We start from the raw sequence: 24,229 nt of genomic DNA on the forward strand, positions 1-24,229 counted from the left end.
CACACACAAAAAAGAACTGCCGTGCATGTTTCAGTATTTTTTATTGTCTGGCTTAGACTGAAACATCACTTTAAATGTAAATTACTTTCCCATTTCAAAAGACAAAAATTATGCAAATCAGGTGAAGTTAGGACTGTGTTTTCATCAAAATTTTGCTTATGAGTGTTGAGAAGCTTCTGCCTACTTTCTTACAGTAGTATTGTTCACTTTTTGAGCAATCATATATAACCAAGTGTCTGTCGAGTTGTCAATTCAGACTCCAGGTACAGTTACAAGGATCACAGTAATTCTACATTTGAGGGCAAGCATCTAGCAGCTTTGTTGTGTAATAAAGTGTAGTTGTGCCTTTGTATTGAAATGTATACTTTTGTAAGTTATTTTATTTTTACCTTTCCTTCAGAGGACTGTTAAGTCATTATATTGCCTTTAACAATATTATGCACACATGGGTTAAAAAATGTATGGCTTTCATTTAAAGACGGCAAGATTTAAAATGTAGAGAAGATGAAGAATAAGAAACTTTCCTCTGCCCTCCAAGTGTCTTGGCTAGGGCCCTGTGAATTAGACTGATGAAAGAAAGGTTAACGAGAAATAAACACGTGGAGTTTATTATCATATGCAGTGTGCACACATGCAGGCAAAAGTGGGTGATGATAACTCAAAGGAATGGTTAGACATTTAGCTTATCTAGAATGTTAGCAAAGAACAGTAAGTGTGTAGAGAAGTGACAAGACAAAGGAAAATGTTTTAGGCTTCCAACGTGGCATATTTTAAGAAGGCAAGTATATGGGGGAAACTAATGGAGCAATGTTTGTACTGGCCTGTTTGATGGCAACTTTCCCTCGCATCCTGGCTTTACAACTTCCCAGCAGAGGGGATTTCAGGCAGATCTCATATCTCAAAAGTTTTGTCAGATAAAGGAAGCTCTGGGAAGGCTTCTTTCCCATGTGTTGAACTCCGAATGCTTCAGTTCAAATTTAGGAGGCATATTTTGGGGTGTCATATTTTGATCTCCTATAATACATTTATATATGTATTCACACACAGATTTGTTAAAAGTGAAGGTGCTCAATTCAATACAATCTGGAAGCTTGTCCTACGCCTTCTACACCTGACCGACACTAATATTTAAACTCCTACCATTCTTATTCATTACTCAGCTCCAGCCATATTATTCTCCTTATATTGTTTGAACACTCTCTTAAACCTACTCCTACCTCAAGGTTTTGCAGCTGCTGTTCCCTCTACCTGGATGCTGGGCCCTCAAACATTTACATAACTACCCGCTCCTTTCATCCAGTTTTTGTTTAAAAGTCATCTCATCTGAAAGGACCACTCTTTCAATTCTAATGAAATATAGAAACTCTCTGTCACAACCTCATGTCCTCTCTGCTTCCTATAGCCCACCCATAGCACTTTCCACTCTAGAGCACAACATATAATGGTATGAGCTTTGTGTATTTCTTCTCAACTATCTTAAAAAGGTGTAGATTTAATTTATTTTTTAACTCTTCCCTTTTCTAGAGGCACAATGCAATGGAAATGTGAAAGAGAACAGTGACAAAGGGTTTGGGATTAACATTTCCAAAATGTTTTACTGTTCAGGGCAAAATGGATTTACACCTAATGTAGAGGACAGCCAAATATCTCCTATAAATGGGACTCAAAATATCATCTGAGTGAATGCAAAATCAGCAAAGTATTTAAGCACAAATTACAAGAGCAGGGAAGTACCTTAAGTAAAGATGCTGATAGAGACCTTTTAATGGTTCTATAGAAAAACAAGGTGACATTGGTTTTATTGAAAGGAAATATATTACCGTCTAGTATTTTTAAAATGCATACAAGTTACAGAATTTAGAAGCAAGAGTCTACTTCATCTCTTTGTACTGAATGACTGTTGAGAAATAAGTACTTTCTTGAAATGATATTGAAAAGCACTGTATTAGCTTTTGTAAAGAGTATGTGAGAAAAATAAGAGGGAGAAGGATAGAATTCTTGATCCAAGGTGAAGAACTAGGGACATGAATATCAAAGATAGCATATACTCAAAACTTAGAAATCAATGGATTATTTTTAATATGTGTAAGCCATACATGTTAACGGAAATATCCTATTCTAAGTTATTTTTCATTTTGCTTTTTTCTCAGTTAACACTGGCTGAAGGAGAATTTGTATTTTACATACAGGAAATTCATAGTATATACTTAGCCCAGTTTGGTGGCCAGTTCTTTGCCCTTTGCTTTTTCCAGCTTGGTAATGTGAGCCACCAATTTTGGACCCAGAACATACCTCTCCCAGTGATGGGGACCTCATCATATCTGTCCTTATAATTGGTCCTGATAGCTTCCACCAGCTTAACCAGAGCCCCTTTGTATTCTGAATAAACTTGCATGAAGGTGACAGTGGTGCAGTTCTTGTTGTGGACTAGATGGCCCAGCCTGGCCTTTCCTTCAAAATTACAGTAGGAAACCCTCACTTTAAGACACAGGACAGGGAGAAAGATAACCAGCCCAATGGGATCCACATGATGTGCAGTTACTGCCAGGTGAGCCATCTTTGTTCTTCACCAAGGTGGGGACAACATTAACCCCAGATTGAAGGATAGGTGGCCTCTTATTTGGGACATTCCCTTTGCCGGCAGCTTTTTTTCTCAGGCGGAGTCAACAATCTATTCTTTTGTCTGTGATCTGTACTTGTGAGCCAGTGTAAGCAGTTGTGTCGCTCTTTGGTGGTCCCAGGCCTGGTTAACTGGGTGAACTGGTTAACTACAAGATGCACTTTCTGTAAGCAGTTGTGTCGCTCTTTGGTGGTCCTAGGCCTGGTTAACTGGGTGAACTGGTTAACTACAAGATGCACTTTCAACTGCTTATAGAAGACAGAACTTTTCCACAGCAGCTCAATGCAGCTGGGCAATTAGACAAAGCAGGTGAGGTGCGTTTTAGGCTGAGCATCCTATCCAATGACAAAATCCTCAAACAGGGGATTTACCACCTTCTTGTCCTGATGTTTCTTCCATGAAAGCAGGGGCCAGGGCTACCTTCACAATAATGCTATCAAGTAAATGCCATTATTTTCCACTGTTAACAAAAGGAAAATAACATATAATTATGTGAGTGAAATATAATGAGATCAGGATTATATTTGTGGATACATCTTGACAGTCACCAGAGACTAGCGTTTTAACCGTGAAATATAAAAAATTGTGTACAGTAAATTTTTAAAAACAGATTTTTTTTTTAACCCATGGTCCACGAAAAGGAATACAGATACTTACTCCATGTTCTTTTTGTGGCACTGTGCCTGATATTCATAACACAGGCCCATATGAAGGAATAATCTCTAGTTATTCATGGAAATCTCAGAACTTTGGAAAACACAAAGCAATGATACAGTTTAAAAAACAAAACAAGGGAGCAAAAGGAGGGAAAAAAGAGGGAGGGCAGAGGGTAAATCACTTAAATGCTCTACAGCTTCTAGTGTGGAAAACCCTTGCTCATTCTTTCTTGACCCAACTGAAATCCCTCCTCCTCAAACATTTTCTATCACCAATGCATTGTTTCTCATTCCCTTGTACTTCACAATATTTTCTTCAAAACACTAGAGTAGTACACAAATTCTTGCACACCGATAGTTATATGACAAGTTGTGTTATTTAAATTTAGTACATATCAAACATTATGAAATGTAGAATGAGACTTTATGACCTGGCAGACTCAAGGATTCATGATTAACTTAAATGAGTTTCTATTTATTTGCTTGATGAGAGATTTTAGAATGTCACTTAACAACATGGCAATATGATTGAAAAATATTTACAGAATGCAAGATTAGTTTATGATTATGACTATGAGATAAACATGATATACATAAATCCAAGAATTAAAAGCATATGATATGCAGTTTTTGGTACATGCTGCAGGTATGTGTTCATAAAATAATTATATCACAACAAAATAGGAAATACAAATACTGGTTTTAATCTATTTTGCAATCTATCATCTTATTTTTTTTTAGCCGTAAGTAAAACTCATAGCATGGGAAAAAATTGTAAGTATCTTGTCATATTTATGTAAAATGTTCAAACAAGATGTAATAGCTGCTATTAAAGTGTGAAAAAGCTGCTTGAGCAATAGAAATCTTAAATATGTTACTTTGCAAATAGCAACACTAACACGGCAGAGCTCATTTAACAACTGGTACCCATTTATAAAAGAAGTCATTCAATTCCTGGTAGCTGCTGATGACACATATAATATTGATATATCTTCAAAATAGTTGCATTTCTTCCACAAGACCTATTGTAAAGACCTTTTGTATATCTCTTGCAGGGAAGATGCTAAAATTAGTGGATGTGCGATGAAATCAGAAACACAGATGAAAATCCAGATGATTTTGTTTTCTTGAAAAACAATTAAATGGCATCATTCCCAAATTTACACACCTACAGCTAAGTACTCAGATGAATTTATAAAGCAGCAAGTGGAGCAAATATAAAACAAATTTGAAACAAAATTCAACTGAAAGCAACAGCCTTAAATCTGTTTGGAAACTTATTCAGAAGGCTTCTTCTGCAAGCAGTGTATATACAGCTTCAACTTGTCAGATTGCTTAAAAGAAATTGCATCATCTCACCATTGACTATATCTCCAAATCTACAAGTGAAAGACAAGATAAGACTTAAACTTAGACACTCCCCATTAAGGAAGAAGGAAAAAAAAATGTTTCTCCCCTTAACTTGGCTGAAAATGAGCATCAAGATAATATTTCAAAATTGCATTATAGTCTCTATAACAGGAATCTGGCAGGTCACAGTGAGAAAACTGCTGTTTTCTGTTGTAACAAAAGAGACTCAAAGATTTTGAAACTGAACCTATGGTTACCAAAGAGGAAACATTAGGAGGAGGGATGGATTGGGAGATCGGATTTGGCATATACACACTACTATATGCAAAACTGATTGGTAATATGGACCTACTACATAGGCTCTGAGAAATCTATTCAATAATCTGTGATCGGAGTTCCCGTTGTGGCGCAGTGGTTAACGAATCCGACTAGGAACCATGAGGTTGCGGGTTCGGTCCCTGCCCTTGCTCAGTGGGTTGACGATAGGGCGTGGCCGTGAGCTGTGGTGTAGGTTGCAGACGCGGCTCGGATCCTGCGTTGCTGTGGCTCTGGCGTAGGCCGGTGGCTATGGCTCCGATTCGACCCCTAGCCTGGGAACCTCCATATGCCGCAGGGGCGGCCCAAGAAATAGCAAAAAGACAAAAAAAAAAAAAAAAAAAAAAAAAAAAAAAAAAATCTGTGATGGCCATGTATGGGGAAAGAATCTGAAAAAGAATGGACATATATGTATATGTGAGTCTGTTCACTGTGCTCTGTACACCTAAAACTCACATAACATTGTAAGTCACCTATATTGCAATGTTTATTTTTTTAAAGTTTAAAAGCTAAGTTGTAATAAGTTTGATAAAATTTCACATGTATTCATAGAAAAAATATTTTTGATAGAGATGTTTGTACTCACTCTCAGCTTTGATCAAGACAACAGGATTTGGATTAAAAAAAATCCAAAAAGAAATGGAAGGAGTAGAAAGAAAATCAAGAACAACCTTGTCAGAGAACACAGCCCCTTATTTTGACAGTGTAGAGATCTCCATTAGCTTTTCAAGAAAAGGTTTACATTTTCTTATGTAACCCGGGGGTTGAACAACTCCTTTTAATGTATCTGAACAGCGAATGTATTTTATCACCCATTTCCTCTTTAAAATATACTTAGCATGGTATCTGTCACAGCTTTCCTGCGTGTGCACTCTTAGATAAAATTTGTTCTAGGGATACTTTAAATTGTTATTCACAGGTGCAACTCTAATTAGAATGTTTAGTCCAAGATATTCATCACCACTGGTAATTTTGATTTAACAACACACTTTCACAACTTTATAGAAATATCAGCCTGCTTCGGGCTGGACATCTTCGAGATTAAAAATGGGTATATTTGGCTTTTCTATTTATTTATCTAAACTTCTCCCATAAATAACTCTTTCCCCTGCCCTCTTTTTTTAGATGTTGTTTTAAAGGTAAGGGCACTTCTTATCTTAACCACCATTCAGCTCTACGGGCCTGACCTATTTTACAAGAGTTTCTGTTCTGAGTTCTTCTGAGATTCCCTGCAGGCCACCTCCCCCATGCCTTTCTCCTGACTTCTATTTCAGGTAGGTCCTTCCCCACTCTTTCCGTCTGAACCATGAGCTCTGAACATGCACCTCTGAACTCTTGCTGCTTTGTTCCCTCCATGACTCCAGGTGGCGCTCTTGGATAGAAATCAGGACAGCTTGCTCTCTGCACAGTCACCTCAGCTAGGAGAGAGCACTACAGGCATCCATCCATTGTTCGGAATTATCCAGGGAGTGTATGTAGGTCGACCCCAAAATAGAATCACTAAGTCCTTTTTCTTTTACAAGAGCTCCAAGGTGAGAGTCAGATCATAGTCCATCCTGCCTCTCAAATGAAGGCATACCATATTAAGCTCTCCAAAGATCCCTGTGAGAATCTGCACTGACATGAATGTTTAAGCAGAGGGAAGGAGAAGGGGAGAGATGAGAATCATATACTACTTGGATGAAGGGAGGCAAAAAACATCACATCACATTTTTATTCAAATATATTTTCCTCCCAACATCTTCTCTCCTTTTTTTTTTCTCAAGGCTTAGTATACTTGAGGTGAGAGGATTCAAAATGCTAATAAGATCAACTTATTTTAATTATTTTAAATTTTCTTTGTAGATTCTTCAAATGGTTATTCATCTTTGGAATGTCATATCTACTGCACGTTAGAGTCAAACTTAAGCTGTTATACTTTAAAAACCCTTATTATATAATAGTGAAGTGACATTGGCTTCAGAAGGCATCTTGGTTACTTAATTATATCCAGATGCACTTATAAGAAATATTTGAGGAAGAAAACACCAGGAGATTAAAGGAAGTATGAAAGAATCAGGCCATAGACCAGAAGAGACAATCAGCTTCTGACATTTAGTATCCCAGATTACATCTTCTGTTGAGCAAGTTTGAAAATATTATATGAACTTCTCATTAGGAAGTTATAACTAGTTCAGTAAAATACGACTACTATTTGATATTCTTACACAGCATTCCAGCTCACTGCATTTAGCTTGTTACATACAATATATTCATGTTTATTTTTATGAATTGATGAATAAATGAATGAACAAATAAGTAAACAAATCCTTCAGGAATCTATTTTAAATCTTCTCAGATATATTTTAAGTGACATTATATAATATTCAACACAGCAACATAAACCTTCTTGCCTACTACCCCATATTATTGGCTTAATTTCCTTTTTGTATGTTATAATTGGTATTTGATATATACATATTATTGTATTAATTATGAATCCTTCATATTTTCAAATAAGAATTCAAGACAACAGAAATACGTCACTCTTGAAAATTACCTGAGCTTTTCCAGACTTAATCTGGTAATCTCAACCATGTTCACCGAGCATATCTTTAATTTTAAAAACAGTTTCTTTCTGTGATAACAAATTAAGTAATCATAAAGTTAATTAAATATGAAACTAGTAAGAAGCGACCATATCATTGATACAAGTATAAAACCAAAGAATTATTAATTAAATTTAAGTCACATTAAAATAGAGGAATTAGAAAATAAATTAATGTAATGTGGCAGATACCATTTTGCTGAAACTACAGTGTTGCAACACTAGTATGGGATTTTTTGAGTTCCATATACTTTCTCTAGTTTCAGGTATGTGACAATTCCATTTGGGAGTAACTTTTAGTTTGATTATTCAAATGACACTAAAATTTGAGTGTGCCATGAGGTCCCATGGCCTTGGCTTAGCAAGAATATTTTGTTTATTTTTTCCATGACCTCCATTCTTTTCTCATTAACCTGAAACTATTAAAGAGTTGACTGAACAGATCATAAGGTAAATCCACTTACTGAATTCATTGTGTCATAATTAACTGTAGTTGTAGCTCTAAGGTAACCACTGGAATAATGCAGAATATACTCTGATGTTTAAGCTAAAATTGAAGTAAATGAAAACACTTACAAATTTCTCGCAGTGACCACCAAGAAGGAGGAGAGTGAAAAGCAGAAATTTTTCAAGACCTTTGGGAATACATGACTCCTTGGGAGATACTGATTTAGACCCTGTATTCCTATGTACTCTAAAGTGCAAAGTTTAAAGTATAAAATTAGCTTATAAAACAGTATATGATTTTATATTAGCCTGTACAATCAATATATTCTTTTTAAAAAGTTTTATTTATTATTTTTCAATATTTGTTATATACACAAACTATCTGTGGCATGCACATATAAGTTATGAAGCATAAATGAGTACCTGAGAACCTACTGACAATTTAAGAGCTGCAACCTCAGAGTTTCCATCGTGGCTCAGTGCAAATGAATCTCACTAGCATCTATGAGGACGCAGGTTTGATCCCTGGCCTTGCTCATCAGGTTAAGGATCTGGCGTTGCCATGAGCTGTTGTGTAGGTCATAGATGCAGCTCCGACTGGACCCCTAGCCTGGGAACCTCTGTACGTCGCAGGTGAAGCCATAAGAGGACAAAAAAACAAAACAAAACAAAAAAAAATCACTGCAACCATAACTATAAAGGACTCTGTAACTCTCTCCATCTAATACCTTCCCCATTCAGGACACTGAATCCCTGACGGCCCCCTTCCCAGTCTGGAGATAATAACATCCTGAATTTTAAACATATTGTCCTTGGCATTTTTACTGATATTTTATGAGATTATTACTTTTTTTCCTTTTTTGGCCTCCCATCAGCTTCTGGAGTTCCCAGGCCAGGGATCAATCTGAGCCATACACAGTTGCAACCTATACCACAGATGAAGCAATGCCGATCTTTTAACCCACTGTGCCGCGTTGGTATCAAACCTGCACTCTGGTGCCGCAGAGATGCCGCTGATGCTGTTGTGCGACAGATGTTTACATTTAGATGATGTTGTTTCATTTTACTTATTTTTCATTGTTTAAAATAGTATTATAATATATTTAGTGTTTGTGGGTTTTTTCCCCCACTTATTTACTTGTTGTTGGCTCACTTTCATTTTTGTACATTTTTCTGCTCATATAGTTTAATCAATTTATGCTTATTGCTTGAAATGTCAACATGGAACTTCAGGAGTTCCTGTCGTGGCTCAGGGGAAATGAATCTGACTAGTCGATCCCTGGCCTTGCTCAGTGGGTTAATGATTAGGAATTACTGGGAGCTGTGGTGCAGGCCTGCAGCTACAGCTCTGAGGCCTAGCCTGGGAACCTCCATATGCCATGGATGTGGCCCTAAAAAGACAGATTTTTTTTACAGTTTGGAGATACCTTAGAAATCTATATGTAGAACTTCCATATGACCCCACACTCCCACTCTTGGGAATCTATCCGGACAAAACTCTACTTAAAAGAGACACATGCACCCACATGTTCATTGCAGCACTATTCACAATAGCCAGGACATGGAAACAACCCAAACGTCCATCAACAGATGATTGGATTCAGAAGAGGTGGTATATATACACAATGGAATACTACTCGGCCATAAAAAAGGATGACATAATGCCATTTGCAGCAACGTGCATGGAACTAGAGACTCTCATCCTGAGTGAAATGAGCCAGAAAGACAAAGACAAATACCATATGATATCACTTATAACTGGAATCTAATATCCAGCACAAATGAACATCTCCACAGAAAAGAAAATCATGGACTTGGAGAAAAGACTTGTGGCTGCCTGATGGGAGGGGGAGGGTGTGGGAGGGAGCGGGAGCTTGGGGTTATCAGACACAACTTAGAATAGATTTACAAGGAGATCCTACTGAATAGCATTGAGAACTTTGTCTAGATACTCATGTTGCAACAGAACAAAAGGTGGGGGAAAAAATGTAATTATAATGTATACATGTAAGGATAACTTGATCCCCTTGCTGTACAGTGGGAAAATAAAAAATAATAATAATAATAAAAATAAATAAAATTAAATTAAAAAAATAAAAATTCATTTAAAAAAAACATGGCTTGGGCTTATCAGACACAACTTAGAATAGATTTACAAGGAGATCCTGCTGAATAGCATTGAGAACTATGTCTAGATACTCATGTTGCAACAGAAGAAAGGGTGGGGGAAAAAAGGTAATTGTAATGTATACATGTAAGGATAACCTGACCCCCTTGCTGTAAAGTGGGAAAATAAAAAAAAAAATAAAAAATAAAAAAATACATGGAAAGTCTATGAGAGTCTAAATCTATCGTGGCTTCTCTTCCCTCACAGGTTCTCATTCATGGTGACTGTGTGTATATGTGATATTATGGAAACCTGGGGCCTAGATTAATGCTTTCTCTCAGAGAGAACTTTCATTTCCTTCTGCTGGGACAAAGGGTGTGCTATTGACATGGGAGAGTTCCATATCCATGGTCTTATCTCCTCCTGGTACTGATACTTAATCCCTCCATCCACAAAGAACCCTAAATCCCCATAAGCTTAGTACTATTTGGTCTTCTACAGTGTTCTGCAAGCTCCTCAAATCCATAAGATTTTTGTTTTATGCAGAATTTAGCTCTTTCATAATAAGCTCCCAATAGAATCATATCAGGAAATATGCTAGAAGGAGGTACCATACCTATCTGTTCAAATTACACCTGTTTTCTTTTTTTAATTTATATATATATATATATATATATAAAATAGAATTTATTTATTTGTTGGCTATGCCCACGGAATGCAGAAGTTCCTGGGCCAATGATCAAATCCAAGTCACAGCAGTGACAATGTTGAATCACTAACTGCTAGGCTACCAGGGAACTCCTAGAGTTTATTTTAAGAAATCATGAATTTTCATATAACTAGAAAACAGAAAACAAAGAATCATAGTATTTTAATGAATTGCCTTGTTCATACTTAGCGATATTTTTTCCAAAATGCATTACAAAATTGTATACCAATCAAGTAAATTATATATATATATATAATTTTAATATAATCATATAAATATTCACACATTGAGTTTCTCTGTAGACAGCATTTGAGTATGTCTGTTGGAGGGGACTTGGGAGTCAAAGAAGAGCTTCATATTTTAATTCTGATGTTCTTTTGTCAACTCATATAATTTGCATAGAAATAGATCATCAGCCTCTCATTGATGGTATCACATGTGTTTGAATTAGTAATATATAATTTAGGAGTGCCAATTGTACCTCGGTGGAAATGAATCTGACTAGTATCCATGAGGAAGCAAGTTCGATCCCTGGCTTCGCTCAGTGGGTTAAGGATCTCGTGTTGCCATGAGTGGTGGTGTAGGTCACAGACACGGTTCAGATCTGGCATGAGCTATGGCATAGGCCAGCAGCAATAGCTCCAATTTGACCCCCACCTAGCCTGGGAACTTCCATATAGCAGATGTGGCCCTAAAAAGACAACGTATATACAATTTATACATTACTATATTAAAATACATTAGTTTACATTGAAGGTTCAAGTTAAAAATCATGGTGTTTTCTAGTCAATTGCTTGTCCACCACTTCTTAATTCGAACTATTTCAAAGTGAAGTCATTAACAGTAGAAATGTATTGACAGAGACAGACACCTAAGCTATGTTTGATCTAATTTCTCAGCATAATAATGTATAATTAGGACAATATTTATATTGATTGCATATGGAATGAAAAGCCATAGGTCATGAGAGTTATGCGGTGGCTAGCTTTCATCAACCATGAAGATAAGGAAACAGAAAAGACTATTATACAGAGAAGTAAGGCTAAAGCAGTAGAAGTGAAAAGGATAAGATGTAGAAGATGAAATGTGATTCTACATTTTAAGTGCTTCTTACTGCATGGTGCTAATCTTTTCCTTAGGATTTCCTATGTTCATGTTCCAAGAAATACTGTCTTATCTTTTCTTTCTTCAGTGCCTTCACAGAGTCAGAGTTACATGTGTGGACTCTTGCTTGTATCACCCCCATTTTGTAAGATTTTTAAATTTGTCAATTCCATGTTATATGCCACATTTTAATGCAGCAGGAAACAATATAATCCATTACACAGTTGGTTAACTATGCTTCTTTAAGGGAGGGGAGAGAGACAAAGGAGAAAATTAAAACAATCACTCATAAACCAGTGCTTTATCTGGCAGATGAAAAATTATTTTTTAAAAAGTTTAAAAGTAAATATTTTTCAAAAATAATTTGCCACATTTTAGGTTGCTCTTTCTAATATGTACCACACTGCCATTTGAGAAATAAACCAAATACCTCTCAGTAGTTATAATAATGAAAAGTAACAGTCCTTAAATATGTCACAATTTCTCTCCATGGTTTTATGTTCAACATGACCTGCTGTTTTAGCATAAAAAGACATTCGAAATGATAATAGTTCACTGTTAATGAAACACGTAGTCAAGGTCACAGTAATTTCTTGTCTATAGTGAAGTACTTCCTTTAGATTCTTAGCCTTCACTTAAAGAACTGATATATTCGGCTTTAAATAATAAACTAAACCAGTCTCTCTTGTGTGAGAACACAGGCCAGGTGTCCAGAAAGATAACATGACAACTTTAGGAGGGAATTTCCCACTCCTTCATACCTTATGAACTAATTCTTTCATTCCTCTTCAAATGCTGGCAAGCAAAGCAAGAATGTTCTTGTGAAAGGATGGAAGGAAAAAGCACATTCCAACTCAGCAGGGCAAATTCATAAGTGATATAGCCATATATTTCTAAAACTAAACCCAAGAGTTGCCTCTTTTTTCAGAAGAGGATAAATTATATATATATACACACACACACAATTAATATATATTATTTATGTAAATATTTCTCTGTGTATCTATGCATATAGCTACCTGTGTATGTTTGTATGTATGTATGCATCTATCTTTCTATCTATATATGCATATATATTTCTCCCAAATAAGTATTATGTACAATGGATCTAGGAACCTTATCTATAAGCCATCAAGCAGAAAATAAAAAACTGTATGATATTTATCACAATTTAAAATTTAAAATTACTGAAAAAACTATTATAGTATATAGATGTAGTTTCATGTGTTATGTTTAACATTTTTTTATGTAAAAAAAGTTGCTTGGGGTTTTATAAAATTGGCATCAATTGCTATCTATATCCAGGCCTGTAAATAGACTAGTTGTCACACTCATAACATTTCTTTAATGGAGGCTCATGAAATATTCCTCCTCTGTCAAATACACTGTCTGAAAATTAAGTGTTGTCTATGGCCATAGGTGCTAGATTTCCACCCAATCTGCTTGGACTGTGAAACTCTGAGGAGGGTACCCTTCAGAAGATGGGCACCTTATTGGTGTTCTCTTACTACTGAAACAAATACCACAAAGAGTGACTTAAGGCACATTTAGTACCTTACAGCTCTGTAGATCAGAAGTCTGACACAGGTTTCCCAAGGCAAGGGTTTGACAGGACTGAGTTCTTTTCTAGAAGATCTAGGGGATAATTTGTTTCCTTTTCTCTTTCAGCCTCTAGAGATTTCCTTCAAGTCTTGGGTCAAGACCTCCTTTCTCTAAATGTCAAAGGCCAGACTGAATCCTTCTCATGCTGCATCATTCTAATTTCCCTTCCTGCATTTCTACTCCATTTTTTTATTGGTAACATTGGGCCCATCCCGATAATCTAGAATAACCTCCTTATGTTAAGGCCAGTGGCTTTGCAAATTTATTTCCATGTGCAACTTTAATTACCTTCTGCCATGTGACAGAATATATTCACGAGTTCCTAGAATTAGGATGTGGAAACCCTGGAGTGAGAAAATGCATTATTCTGCCTCCCACAGGGACAACATGTACTTTCTATGTTAAATTGCTCAATGCTAATTTCCATTTAAAAAAAAAAAAGATGATCAATTTAATAACCTAATGTCTGCATTTGAAAAATATTTACAATTATGGATATAAACCAGAACCATCATTTGATATTCATGGAAGAGACCAGTTACTGTCAATAAAAAGAAGAGTTGTTGGAAAAACTATCTGTTTCATTTCAAAGTGAAACAAGTAACAAACTGTGGATGCAATTTACTCTATTTACTGAAAATCAAAGTAATGAATGATATGGAATATTCATTATTCCTATGATGAACTCAGTTTATCAGTTTTATAAAAAACCAAGCAAACTGTGAATATGACCACATGATAAAACCAAATAGGGTAGTTAAGAGACATGAAAAGTATCTTGAAGGGAAAATAAGAAGACTAACTATGACGGTGATAGAGCAAACAAAACAAAATCAGTTGCAAATATTTTCCTTCTGAAATAAGATGCCTAACAATTTGAATTGTTGAGTTTTGAGCAGTTATTCCATACATATAATATATATATAGTGGTGGGTTTCATTTTCACAAATTATTAGATGATTTACATATCTTAGAAGTATTCTTATTATGATCTTTCCAGAGAGGACAAATATATATGATATGTACATACAATGGATAACATGTAATACATATGTTAGTTATCCAATTACTACATTTTCAACCTCAAAATACAGATGTCATGCCTTCCAAATGTACAGCACTGAGGAAAACAAACAAACAAACAAAAAAAGATTAACAGAAACTTAAATAAAATCAGTCAGGACACCAAAATGGGGAGCTCTCACACCTTGTGACAATAGCAGAGCTCAAGAAGAAAAAGAAAGACTCCTCTTTCCTAGCAAGGACTCAGCCAATCAAAAGCCATGAACAATTTACTAGTGCTCTTCCAACCTCCTTTTCTTCTCTATAAAAAAGTTCTCCTTCCATTGTCATGCAGGTCATGCCATGCATGTCATGACTTGCCCATGGCTCTCTGTGCCTGCAGAGCAAAATTGCATTTCTCTGCTGATCCTGAATAAACTCATCTTTGCTGGAGAAATATCTAACAGTCTATTTGTTTCAGATCAACATTTTGGTTGTCCATACAGGGCCCAGTGAAAATCAATAAATTCTTCAGGGCTGGTGAGCAAACAGGTGTGACACCCACAAAGGAGCCCACTGTCACTCACTGCTTTTCTCACTGACCCTAGAATTTGAAGGCACTTTTATCTCTTTTTCCTGGATCCAAGATCATACCCTCTTTGCATTTGAAGCTCCCTAGGCTTTATCTGGAATCTATTTTAAGGTTTTATCTTTCTGGTTTAAGGCTTTGTTCTGTACATGGGTACTTGTTTGGTACTTCTGTTTGACTTTTTGTTTGTTTGTTTGTCTTTTTAGGGACACACTGGAGGCATATGGAAGTTCCCAGTCTAGGGGTCAAATCAGAGCTACAGCTGCCAGCCTACACCACAGCCGTAGCAGTGCAAGATCTGAGCCGCATCTGAGACCTACACCACAGCTCATGGGAACGCAGGATCCCTTACCCACTGAGAGAGGCCAGGGATCAAGCCTGAGTCCTCATGGATACTAGTCAGGTTTTCTACCACTGAGCCACGATGGGCATTGCAGTCTGACTTTGACATCAGAGTCTTTCAACCAAAGCTTGCAAAAAATGCTTTTGGCCTGTTCCTTTAAGAACTGAGGCTGCTTCACTAAAATTGTGCCTATTGCCCAGCCTTCAGTTTATTCCTATAGAATAGGGGTTATTCTATGGAAACTGGCTGAAAAGTGTTCTGCCTGGCTCTTTTCAGACCTAGCTGTTTCCTTAGAACTGGCTGGGATTAGTTTGCAAGGTGTTTGAATTATTTGAAAATTATTATTTTATGATAGAGAAAAACCTCTGAGAAACAGGATTCCAATTATCTAAATGTTTTGAGGGTGCCCCTCCAGTGTTCCCCCCCAACCCCATCCTCACTGACAGCTACAGAGACTCTGACTGATTTTATGTTTAAAAACCATAGTCCTTCCTCATATGTCATTCTAAATAAATGGACCAACTGAACCAAAAGCAATTTAGAATATCAATCAATAGTCATTATGAGGAACTTTTGAAACCCCCAAACTTAATATCCTTAAAACCTAACTGGACTATAATCACTCAAAATTTTTCAAAACTTACTGGAATTCTTAATACAGTTGGGATTCTGAGGCTTCCAAAGGTTATTGGAAGCTTAAAATTGCCTCTTTGAAAAAAAATGAGTTTGAGATTAACTGAGGCAAACAAATGATTAAAGAAAGATAAAAAGGCCCCCCAAACTGAATCTTTTCTTCCTTAGCTCCTTTGTCTTAGGCTCAACCTTGGGCCTCATGTTATCTCTCTCCTTCTGCTTCCTGTGACCAGACTCTACGTCTGGTACCATCTTTATCCTTCCCTCCTATGTGGATATGCCTCCTCTATATCCTCAAATCCCCCACCAAACTTATTTATCTCAAAAACTGTCTCCACTCCCTTTTCCTCTGAACTTGTAAGGACCTGTCCCTTAAAAATTAAGCCTTCCGAGGATACAAAGGTTAAACCCTTAATTTCTTATATACTCTGGACTACACTTGAACTGTGAGCCAAAGTTAATGATTTTCCCAAAGTAACCAAAGATCCTGACAAATTTGCTGAGGAATTTAATACAGTCACTCAAATTTATCAACTTGGTTTATCTGATTTATATAAGTTAGTTTATATGCTTGTCAGTGAAGGCCAGGCCCAGCACTGGATGGAAATCATTAATCAGGAAAATCCTGCAAAATCTTTAGAACTGCAACTGGGAGAGAAGCCCACTGATTTATTATATGATCAGTTTTAGGTAATCACTAGGTGACTTCACTGAGCAACTTCTAGGACCTTACCAAGCTTGCTGATTGAAAGTAAATTTAGGGTTGGACCAAAAATAAAAATCTGATGAATCTGTTCATGACTATTACAATCAACTTCGGATTGCTTTTAAAGAAAATTCAGGTTTTCCTTCAGATGTTGACTCTACCCAGGCAGCTTTTAAATCTATATGTAATAATGGGCTAAACCAGGACCTTTCCTTTATAATAAAAAAGTACCAGATTTAAATGAAAAACTATGTCCACTCCAGAGTTAGTTACTATGGCAAAGCAATTCTCTCACATTCTAGATGAGTCACTTCAAGACTACCAAACTGTTTAATCTTCAGCTCTATCAAGTGAAGACTTCTTAATGAAACCCAAACCCTCCTAATTCCTGCAATTATGGCAAAGAACCAGGACATTAGCAAAGATACTTTTACAAATTTAAGCACTTTAGGTGCCATCACTGCTCTTAACCAGCCTGTCCAACCTCTCATTTCTTACTGAAGGGGCTCCAAGGAACTATGGAGGTCTTTCCAAGCCTTCCTCTTAATTGGCTTGCAGAAACATTTCTCCAGATTGGGAATGACCCTCTTCTAGCCCTGACACTAAAGCTACATTCTAGAAGCTCAACCCTATTACCACATGTAAAAAAAAAAAAAAAAAATCCTGACTCAAAGCACTAAAATAGTTCAAATAGTAGGGATGTCTGAAGAGCCTCAAGTGGTCCCTGTATGTGAACCTATTACCTTTTATGTGCTAAGAAATTCACACCCTTCCTCCTTAATTCCTCTGTGCCTAGCCATTTATTAGGCCAAGATTTCTTAGAGAAGTATCACATTGAATTTTCTTCCTTGAAAAAAGGGTAAACAATTTTAGAATTTAACAGTGGCCATCAAAGTAATCTACCAGGTGAATTAAATGACTTTTTTTTTTTTTTTTTTGTGGTCACTAATACGCATTTATTTTATTTTTTATTTTTTTTCATTTTTTTAAATTATTCAAATGAATTTATCATATCTGTAGTTGTATAATGATCATAACAATCTGATTTCACAGGATTTCCATCCCACAGCCCAAGCACATCCCCCCACCCCCCAAACTGTCTCCTCCGGAGACCATAAGTTTTTCAATGTCTGTGAGTCAGCATCTGTTCTGCAAAGAAGTTAAATGACTTTTTGATGTGTTAATTTGTTCCATCTCTGACTGAACTACAGAAGATTCTTAAAACATTGATCTTTTATTTGCCTGTATTGAATCAGCTGACACCTTCCTTACGAACAAAATTTTCAATTGATACTGCTGAAATTCACAGTGCACCTCCCTTCAAGATTCAAATACACCTCTCAAAACCTCTTCCCAGAAATAATACCACATAAGAAGCTTTTCCAGGTATAAAGCCCAAAATAGAAGATTACAAGGTGGAAGCCTTCATTATTCCTGGAACACTCCCATTTTGCTGGTGAGAAAATCTTAAGAGATGAGAAAACCTCTGAGCAATAAACAGCACTGAAATTCTTTGACACCCTGTTTTTCCTAACCCTCATGTATTACAAATATCCATTCCTACTTGAAGTAAACTCTTTATTGTAATTGATTTATGCAGTTCATTCTTTAGTATTAAAGGTGATGAAACTAGTCAATACATTTTTGCCTTCACTTGGGAAGAAAAACGATTCACCTGGACAGAAATGCCTCAGGGTTTTACTGAGTATCCTTTTCATTTCTCACAAATCCTAAAGGCTGATCTGGATGATATAAAGTTCTCTAGAGGTTCTACTTTGTTACAACATGTGAAATTTTCCTTTTTGCTCTCTTAAAGCCTCCTCATAGGAAGACAGCATCCACCTGACAAAGCTTTTAGGTTTAAAGGACATAAGGTCACCAAAGAAAAATTGCAGTGAGCTCAAACCCAGGTTTTATATTGAGGACATCTGATATCAAAATAAGAGCTACACCTAGATCCAGATAGACTTCACATTGTTTTAAGTTTTCCAAAACCCAAAACTAAACACCACCTGAGTGGTTTTCTTGAGCTAGTTGGTGATTGCTGAAATTGGATTCAGTATTTCTCTTACGGACAAACTTCTCTATATTTTACTAAACAATAACAACTTTTTCCCCATTTCCAGGAAAGAACCAGACAATACAGGTTTCAAGGCCTTAAAGGAAAATTTGATGAACTCACCTGCCCTTGAGCATTTCAATGATCAGATTCCCTCTTTCCTTTTCATATTTGTAAAGAAGGGAATGCCCTTGGGATTCTCACCCCAAAACACAAGAACCACCAAGGACCCCTTGGACTCTCACAGGGATAATCTCCCTTGCCTTAGAGCCATTTTGACCACAGCTATTTTGGTTAAAACTACCAAGAATATCATCGTGGGATCCCCTTTAACCATTTTTGTACCACATGCAGCTGAAAGCTTTCCTGAATTCTCACACTCATCATTTTTCAGTCAGCTGCCTCACTTCCTGTGAAGACCTTTTATTAACTGCTCCTCACATAATGCTCTTACACTGTAGTAATCTTGACCCTGCTGTTATTCTCCCCTACATTACTGGCAAAGTCTCTCAGGACTGCTTTAAAGCAGACAGGTCAATCCTGACTCGATGTTATGATCTACAAGAAATTTCTCTGGCGTATTGCTGACTTCACTTGGTTCACTGATGGTTCTTATTTAAAAGATGAAAATGGCAAATATAGCTCTGTGTATCCTACTGCAATTCCTTTTGGTGTTGTTGAGCCAGCATCTTTGCCTATAGCTACTTCAGCCCAGTAGGTTAAATGAGACACTTTTGCCTGGGCTTATACCTTATAGCCAAGTATGAAACTATGAAACTGCCAATAATTATACCAATAGGATATATGGTTTTAGAACAGATCATAATTTTAGAATATTGCAAAAGTCATGTGGGTCCCTTAATTCCAATAGAAATAAAATTTAAAATGGCCTTTATGTCTAGGAATTCCTAGATGCAATACTTTCATCTGCCATGTTAGTTATTAACAGGATTCCAAGGAATTCTAAACTTGACTCTCTGGGAGCTGAGGGGAATTGCCTTGCTGATATTTCCACAGGGAACTCTGTCCATCAAGGAATCATTAAATCTCTTTAATGATCCAAAGGGATGTTTCCCCAAATGATAACTTAGAAAAACTGGCTAGAGAAGCTCAACAATTGGTCTCAGAAAAGAAAAAAAACAAGATGGTTTGATAACAGGATTAAGCTCTGGTTTGGGCCAAAAAATAAATCATCTTCTACCAGGGACTCTAGAATCCCTTCTCCTCACCACTGTACATGCATTAAACCATCAGTCTACAGACAAAATCATGGCTTTTTAAATATGATTTAAGGCGTAAACATTAACAAGTCCACAAAAAGTATCTATCTCCCTTGTCCCACTAGTCCAAAGTACAACTCAGGGAAGCCTGTGTCTACTGTTTCTGAACATTTTCAACTGCTTGGTAGACCATTCAAGGTCTGGCGGATGGAAGTGATACAACTTCCTCCATCTGATAAATATAAATAAGTTTGTATCATGGTCTATGTTTTCATATCAGACTGGAGTCTTCCCTTGTATTCAGGCCACTGCCTCTTGTGTGACTGAAGTTATTTTGGAAAAAAAAAAATTATCTCTACATGGGAACTCATCTCAAATTTTACAATGATTGAGGAACTAATTTTCCTGGCTAGATACTTCAAAAGTCTGAGTTGTCTGGGCCAGTTTTACAACATATTCACTGTGCTTACCACCTTCAATTTTCTGATTTAATTGAATGCACTAATGGCTTTATTAAGATTCAACTGGAAAAATTTGTATAGGCCTTCCAAATATCTTCACCTAAATCACTGCCACCCTTTTTTTCTAAATCTCAGATCTACCCCTTTTTTAAATCATAAACACTCAATCTTTGAGATAGTCACAAGATGTCCAATACACTTGGCTCATGCTTTTTTTGACCCACGACTGATAAAAAGAGAGATACTCCAATATCGTAAAGGCCCAACAGCTTCTACTAAAAATAACAGGTGGTGGGGGAGAGGAATGGACTAGGGGTTTGGGATTGGTCTATGCACACTGAGGTATATGGAATGACTGGCCAATGGGGACACGCTATATAGCACAGGGAACTCTACCCATATTCTTTCATAATCTATGTGGGAAAAGGATCTGCAAGAGAATGGATATGTGTACATGTATGACTGAATCACTTGATTGTACAGCAGAAATTATCACAACCTTGTAAACCAACTATACCTCAATAAAACTTAAAAAAAGTGACTAAACTTTTGTAGGTCAATCTTTTCACAGTATACTATCAGAAGACAAAACTTAAGCATCGTACCTGCAACCCAGAGATTATGTCTATTAGAAAAGTCACTCCTGGAGTTCCTGTTGTGGCGCAGTGGTTAACGAATCCGACTAGGAACCATGAGGTTGCGGGTTCGGTCCCTGCCCTTGCTCAGTGGGTTAACGATCCGGCGTTGCTGTGAGCTGTGGTGTAGGTTGCAGACGCGGCTCGGATCCCGCGTTGCTGTGGCCCTGGCGTAGGCCGGTGGCTACAGCTCCGATTAGACCCCTAGCCTGGGAACCTCCATATGCCGCGGGAGCAGCCCAAGAAATAGCAACAACAAAGACAAAAAAAGACCAAAAAAAAAAAAAATAAATAAATAAATAATAAAAAAAATAAAAAAAAATAAAAAAAAAAAGAAAAGTCACTCCAGAAGAACTCTCCTAAGTCTCACTGGAGAAGCACCTATCAGCCTCTGCTAACCAACCCTTGTGTCACCAAACTTCAAGGTACAGACTCTTGGATTCAGGTACCACACCTAAAGAAAGCACCAAGCCTTGACTAGACCTGTACATATCCACTGATTCAAAAGTAAAGATTTACTAGAAATGAAGTAGAAGATATTTGATGAGACAACTTTCCCAAGGTATCTGCCCAAGACCCATCAGAAGTTTATCCTCAAACCTTTGATGATGACATTACACTTCAGATAATCTCTAGTGTTTATAATCTTGATAATATATGGATTTTCAATTAAAAGTCCCTGAGCATTCAACTTCCCACACTTCCTTGTTACTCAAATGTGCCTGCAATAAGTTTCCTATCTGTTCACTTTCCCTTTGACATGAGGCACTACACCTTAGAAAGGTCCAGGAAGGCACTGAGGAACAAAAAGCTGCCAAGACTAGAAAACCTGACTCCTGATAAGCAATGCATTTAGAGGAAGATGTTGGTCAAAATGGAGAAAGATTAAAAAAAAAAAAAATCACTACACAGAAACCTCAGTTTGGGAGGCTAAAAAGAGGCATGATTGAGCTCTGTGATGATAAGAGAACTTCTTTCCTAGCGAGAATTGGCCAATGAAAAGCCATGGTCTTTTTGTTTAGTACATATAGTACCTTCAAACTAATTTTCCTCTCTAAAAAACTTTCTCCTTCCATTGCCATGTGGAAACTCACATGTGGCTCACAATTGTTGTAGATCTCAAATTGCAAGTCTCTGCTGTTTTCAAATAAACCCATCTCTGCTGGAGAAATATCTGGCAGTCTATTTGTTTCAAGTCAACAGCATGTAAATTTTTCACAGTTGAAAAAGAAAAAAAAAGCCAGCTAAGACTGGCTTGATACTATCTGAACTGGACTTGGTTGTGTATGCTTGCTATCATTCTTATTCAGCTTAGTACTGGGGACAGAGTACAAGCTCAGTATAACCAGGTTTTTTTTTTTCTACTGCCTTATAACAAATTCCCATAAATTTAGCAGTGTATGATCCTATTTATTATTCTATAGTCTCCACTGGTCAGAGTCCAGAGATGGATTAGCTGGGTCCTCAGTGTCTCCACAGGCTGAAATCAAGCTTTGGGAGGCTTTGTAATCCTATTTTAGACTTGGAGTCCTTTTCCAAACTCATTGATTACTGGAAAAATTCATTTCCTTATACTTTATAGGATGGGAGCCCTCAGGTCTAAGAAGCCACACATTGTTTTTGTCCCATGGCCTTCATAGCATGGCAGTTGCCTTCTCTAGGCTGACATCAAGACATCTTTCTGATGCTTCACTTTCCTTTAAATGGCCTGCCTCCCTAAGCAGGTTTGCCTAGGAAAATCTCTCTCCTGAATAAATAAAAGTGAACTGATTAGTGATCTAACACAGGACATTCCATTATATACACAGGTTCACTACACTCAAGAGGTGGGAACTTCATAGGGTACGTGTATCAGGGAGTAGGAAACTTGCAGTGTCTTAGAATTCTGTCTACCAGATCATTTCCCCAAATTTGATGTAAATATTCTAGACTTCACTTCTTCCAGGGGACCAGAGTAGAAAAGTCTAACTCTTAAAAATCAGCAGTGTAATAGATGTTGTTTCAATATTCAGATGTATGCTTTTAATGCACATTTCAAATGTAAAATGCTGAAGAATATTTTGTCTATTTGAATACAGAGTCTTTTAGCTATGCTGATGTTTTCCACACTTGAATTTCTCCATTCCTATTCCACGCCAAGCTGTCATTTGATAACTTAAATATGAAAAATAAATATGTACATTTATTTTAAAATTATTTGTAGTAAATATATTGTTACACTTTTTATACTATGTTAATATATTTTAATATATTTAGTTTATTGAAAGATTGAGACTTTATATTCTGTTTAAAAGCATATAAACTGATCTGTGTTAATGAGAAACAGACACAACAGTTTCAATATGTCATAAAACTTCTGAGAATTTAAGGGACTGAAAACATCTTACTGAATCAAGGATGTCCATGCTTTATAGAAAGTAGCTAAACTTCCTTGGGTGCCTCAAAATAGCAGAAAAATATAATCACTCTTTGGGAGTCTGCAAGTGAGAAACTTAGGGTCAGTCTAGCATGAATAATAATAAAAGGCAAATATTGTCATCTTTATACTTTTGTTTTTTAGTCCTCAAAAACACTTTCCCATGGTGAGTAAATTCTTTCTCTTTTAATCTTACGCTCACTTTCTAGATGCCAGTGGGAAATTCTATACTGTAAGAAATAATTTCCAGCTTCACGGCAGGAACCAAAATAATATTAGCTGAAATGTGGAATTGTCTCCTCCATTGGGACTGGGAGGCCAAGCAGGAGAAAGCCTTATGTATTATAGCATCTCCTGTGATCGTTTGTAGAATTTGGTGTGTCTCATAATAAATTTCACCTGGTGGCAATCTAATGCGATAACATATGGTCACAGCAGATGCTAAGCTACAACTTGACCTGGAACTGGAAGTTCACTGTAAAGATAAGCAACGTTAGCATTCCTCTATATGGTAGGTGATTTGACTAAAAATATATCTACTTATTATTCATAGAGGATAATCATGGACTTTTTGAATATGCATGTTGTACTTAAAAGCAAAACTTAAATGATTTACACTGTTCACATAAGGTAATTGATACTCATTAAACAAAATTAATTCTCACATT

The 24,229-nt window shown here is 36.6% G+C and overlaps 1 pseudogene; it reads right to left on the bottom strand.

Moving 5' to 3' along the window:
- The window catches only part of LOC110257330, an 83,364-nt pseudogene continuing 59,560 nt past the window's right edge, over window positions 426–24,229 (bottom strand).

Source organism: Sus scrofa, chromosome 16 (assembly GCF_000003025.6).
Source record: "Sus scrofa isolate TJ Tabasco breed Duroc chromosome 16, Sscrofa11.1, whole genome shotgun sequence".
Classification (NCBI taxonomy): domain Eukaryota; kingdom Metazoa; phylum Chordata; class Mammalia; order Artiodactyla; family Suidae; genus Sus; species Sus scrofa.